The following is a 5,294-nucleotide window of genomic DNA, read 5'->3' as shown; positions in this document are numbered from 1 at the left end:
ATCCAGCTGCACAACACTTTCTTAATTAGTGATTGTGGGGGAGGGCTCAGACCATCATGGGTAGTACTATTCCTGAGCTGGTGGTCTGTGTTCTATAATAAAACAGGCTGAACAAGCCATGAGGAGCAAGCCAGTAAGCAGCACCCCTCTGCTTCAGATGGCCTCTGCCTCAGCTCCTGCCTTCAGGTTCCTGTCCTGTTTGAGTTCCTCTCGTGGCTTCTTCCAATGATGAACATCAATATGGAGTATAAGCTGTAAGGGTACTGTCCTTAATTACGTCATCAGCCTAGGACGTGGCCCAGCCTGAAAGGTGGGCGGGCCCTCTGTGTCCCTTCCTTTTCTCCTTCCTCTCTCTTCCCTCCGTGCGGTCTCTCTGTTTCTCTCTCTCTCCTTCTCTCCCCCTCTCTCCCAATAATGCTCTAGAAAGGTAACTATGGCTTGTGACTTTCCTCCAGCATGCTCCTCCATTGGCATGGCTGCCATGGGTGACGGCCAGCCACGAGCAGCGCCGATTTAACCAACGTAAGCCAAATAAACCCTTTCCTCTACAACTTGTCTTTTGACTGTGGTGTTTCATCACAGCAGTAGAAACCGTAACTAAGACAATATTCAAAACAAAATTTAAAATAACAGTCTTCTGGGACACGCCCAGGCAAGGTCAGGAGCAGAGAACCTTGTTCTGTACTGCTTAAGAAATGTCTTTGGTTTGGGAATATGCACTGCAAATCTGAGTCTGGATCTTCAATGAAGTGGCCAGGCCTGCTGACTCAAAGTCCATGAAAGTGGTGAACCTGTTCAGTGAGCTGCCCTTGGGCAAAAAGAAAGAAATTTATGACTGGCATTCAAATCACAACACATATTTTGCACTCATGGACACACTCCATCTCCTAGCGTTTACAGACATGAACATCAGAATTTTAAGGATGAACAAAGACATGTAAAGAAACTCTGTGGAAAGGGGAAACCAATGAAAGGAAAGGGAAAAGAGCTACAAAAGAAATAGTGGTGGCACCAGTTGCAGACCAACAGGCAAGACTCCCACAGGCAGGCATGCCTATCACCACCATGCCCATCAGACTCCGTAATCTACAGGTCTCACCCCACCCCTCAACCTACCTACCCCCTGTCTCACCCCGCCCCTCAACCTACCTACCCCCTGAAACCTCAGCAGCTCCTTCAGACACAGGCTCTGTCAGCTCGGATTGGACCTAGAGGTGAGTGACTGTTCTTCCAGCTGGTCAGCCCAGTTTCTAGGCCCTAGACAATAAGGCACAAGCCATGCCCCCTACTGTTGGTCCCTGTCCCCCGTCCCCCACCCTGTCCTTGAGTAGCTGTTGCCTTGCTTGTTGACCTTGCCCAGATGTCCTCCCTATGCCAATATCCTGCCAGTTTCCTTCCTCCTGAACGCTTACCAGGAGGTTCCTTGTTTGTGAATCCTGCTTTTGGTGTAAACAGCTAGGATGCAAGAATGTAGAACATCTGTAGCAAACTTCTGCCCTCCAGGGTTCTCCCACTGTGCTGTGAGCCTGTATTTAAGGCCTCCTCCCTCCTTTAATACATGGCATTCGGCATCTACTGAGACAAATGACCCGCTGTCATGTCTCTGTTTTTAATCCTCAGCCCCTCGCTCTGACATGGTGAATGGGTGGTGGTAGCATGGGTGTTACTGCTACAAGTGGAGGACCCACTGAGATCCAAGAAAGAATGGATGCACTGAAGGACACCCAAAAGGCTGGCCAGCATTTTAAAAGAAGGTAAGGACGAGTGAATTGTTATGGGTGCAGCTAGTTTGCAGTTACTCCTGAGGAACAGTTAATTGGACTGCTGAAGCAGCAGGGCACCGCTGTTAAGAGCAGAACAGCTAAAGATTTCATTCAGATCCTTCAAAATGTTAGTCCCTGGTTTCTGGTCTCTGAGGCATTTAATATACCAGTTCAAAGGGAAAGAAAGAAAATAAAAAAGGAAATCTTCCCAATAGAGAAGAGGGAAGGGAAGGAAATTTCCTGTTAAAAAAGAAAGAAATTTTTAATCAAGGAAAAAGGATTTTCCCAGTAAAAAGGGGAAAAATATTGAAAGTAGGCCTAAAGATTTTAAGTCCCTGTAAAAGAAAAATAAAGGAAAAAAAGCCTCTTCCCAGTAGTAATAGAGGAAGAAAATGCTCTTTCCAATATAAAAATTTCAGGATAGCTAAAACTCTGAGCTCTTTCTGCCTGCCAGCACAGAGCAGCAGCATCTGAATTACAAAGAACCAACAGGTGAGCCTTGCTGCTGCTGGCTGAACAAGCAAGCAAGCCAGAGGTTAGAAGTTTTGTTGTCTGTTTGCTTAACTTTGGTTTAAATGTTGTTTTATTTTTATTTTTATTTTTCCCTCAGAGTAGAAATAATTCAATATTAAAGATCTCTTTAAGAGCCCCCTTGATAAGAAGTAGATGAGGAACTAGAATGGGGTGAAAAGATAATAATTATAAATAAGTCATGGGCCATAAAGAGTTTAAGAAAAAAGACTCTTTATAGATATAAAACAGAACTTTATAAAAGGTATGGGCCATAATGAGTCTAAATAAGAAACATTCATTATAGATATAATACAACAAGATTTTTTTTAAAGTAAAAAAAAGAGAGATTAAGATCCCTCAGAGAGTTAAGTTTTACCCCCTCAGATAAAAAGTCTAATACTCGCCGACACTGTGGATTCCTTTCATGCTCTGTGCTGCTGGAGGCTGGCAGCAATACCTGGCATGTCAGGAACAGAGATATTAAAAGGATAATCAAGAAGACTGTCTAGGACTGGAGAGATGGCTCAGTGGTTAAGAGCACCGACTGCTCTTCCAGAGGTCCTGAGTTTGATTCCCAGCAACCACATGGTGGCTCACAAACACTTGCAATTAGATCTGGTGCCCTCTTCTGGCCTGCAAGGACACATGCAAGCAGAACACTGTATACATAATAAATAAATAAACCTTTTAAGACTGTCTCGGGCAGAGCAGCAGCTCTTCTTGGAGATTGTCCAAGATGGAGGCATCTCCTGAGGATTGTCCATATAAAAAGAGGCAACCCCCTAATCATCGCCACAGCTAGGACCTCACTAAGGGTGCTGCAGAACCCACCCACCCCCTATAAGAAAAGGCTAGGTGAGAAGAGTGAGAAGTAGGAAGTAAAAAATAAAAGTACAAATATGAGACAGACTAATTCCTCTGAGAGATAAATGCATATTGATAACCTTAAAATTTTCCCTTAAAAAAAAAGAAAAAAATAGAAGAAAGGTATTAAAGTTTCAGAACACAGTTTGTCAGAATGTTTTACAGTTTGTGCAAAAGACTAGCCCCTTGGTTTCCAGACCATGGAACTTTAGACTCGGAAGTTTGAAAAAAAAATTGTAAAAGATATAAGCTGTTGGTACACTGAACATGGCCCTGAAAAGGTGCTTATTCGAACAGTTTCTTTGTGGGTACTTATCAAACAAATTCTGTCTGCAGAAGCAGGGACAGATCTCCCTGACAATGTTGCTAAAGAAATTTCTCCTGTTAAGGGGTGTGGAACTGTTAAGACTCCTGTTCCTATAAACCCCCACTAAGCCTCCTTTACTAAAGCATGGAGATTTAATTGATCTGTTAAATGATGATTTTGGTGGAATCTGAGAATGCTCTTCATGAGCCTTTCGATCCTCCTGATGCCTCTGATTTAGAAAAGAAACTGCATAATAAAGATTGGCTTCCACCTTATAATATGCCATCTGCTCTGCTTCTTAGTGATGATGATGATGATAATAATAATAATAATGGAGAGACTTAAATATTATGATTCTTAGGCATATCTGGTACTGCCCATGAAGCGGTTTTATCTGGAGACCCTCTTTTAAGATGGTCCCCTGTTAAATTCTAAAAGGTGATCCCCCACCATCCTTACCTTAATGCTAACACTTGAGATAATTCTACCTTCTCATTTCTCCAGCTGTTTTCTCCCTTTCCTGCTCTGAGCTTCAATTTAAAATTATTATTTTTAAGGCTAAATAAACATAAAGTTCCAAATTCATAAAAACAACTAACTTATTGTAAACTGTTAAGAAAAAATTCACTTAAATTGTGAGCTATTGAGGATAACAAAGAATACAAAAGACTAGTCATCCAGCTACTAGTTTAAACTACAAACTATTACAGATAACTTTTACTCAAATTATGAGTGATTAAAGATACAAATAATAATAAGGATACAAACTAATGCTTGATTATCATATAAATGATAAAATTCTCTAATGTATTCAAAACTAAATTTATAAACATGCTAAATATGACAAATAACTTAAAAAAATTCCTGACTCAGTCCCCTGGCATTTAAAATGTTTAAGTTTCCCACTATAGACAAAACTATGCCATGCCTCTTACTTACCACCAGGGCTTTGTTCAAATTACACTTCTGGTTCATTTAGATTACATTTTTAATTTCCAGGCCTAAAAATAATTTGTCTTGCTATCAAGTTCCAAATAGAGCATAGCTCACCAAACAAGTTTCAAAGTAACTTTTTATTATTCCTTTGTTTAAAGGAACTCACTATACAATAACTACTTCAATAATCAATCATTGTGTTTCCTGATAAATAATTAAATAAAAAGATATAAAAATTAAGCTTAAACTATAAGGATAAAAATACTTTAAGGCATAAAAAAGATATTTTATTATATAAACACACAAGTTCATGTAAAATCTGAGATATAAAAGCTTAAGTTATAACATAGGTCAAAAAATCATACAAGCTATACAGGTCTAAGATAGGTCTAAAGTTTAAGTAAGTCATAAAGGTTTAAATATGGGTAAAGTTTTTATGAGATCTGAGATGTGTAGGCTTAAGGTATGAGCATATATAAAGGCTTAGATATAAAAAATATATTATACAAGTTATAAAGTTTTGGGTATAAAGAAGGCTTAAGTAAAAGTAAAAGAATATGATCTGGTTGGGTGGTGGTGGCGCATGCCTTTAATCCCAGCACTCGGGAGGCAGAGCCAGGCGGATCTCTGTGAGTTCAAGGCCTGCATGGTCTACCAAGTGAGTTCCAGGAAAGGCACAAACTACACAGGGAAACCCTGCCTTGAAAACCCATCTATATATATGATCTGAGTTATATAGAATAAGTACAAGTTATGAAGGTCTGAGGAAAAAAGGTGTAAATGATGATAAACATGATCTAATATATATTTAAAAAAGCATGATTAAAATCTCTTTCTCTTGCTATTCTGCTATTACATTGAGACTCCAAAGGTTCATAATTTTTCTCTAACAAAATATCATTTAAAATTTT

At 39.6% G+C, this 5,294-nt stretch overlaps 1 pseudogene; it reads left to right on the top strand.

Moving 5' to 3' along the window:
• Window positions 1-695: 695 nt before the first annotated feature.
• On the top strand, window positions 696-1,003 carry LOC118569137 (annotated as a pseudogene).
• The last annotated feature ends 4,291 nt before the right edge of the window (window positions 1,004-5,294 follow it).

This window comes from Onychomys torridus, chromosome 17, assembly GCF_903995425.1.
Source record: "Onychomys torridus chromosome 17, mOncTor1.1, whole genome shotgun sequence".
NCBI classification, from domain to species: domain Eukaryota; kingdom Metazoa; phylum Chordata; class Mammalia; order Rodentia; family Cricetidae; genus Onychomys; species Onychomys torridus.
The sequence above is the reverse complement of the archived record's forward strand: the minus strand, read 5'-3'. Positions and strand labels throughout refer to the sequence as shown.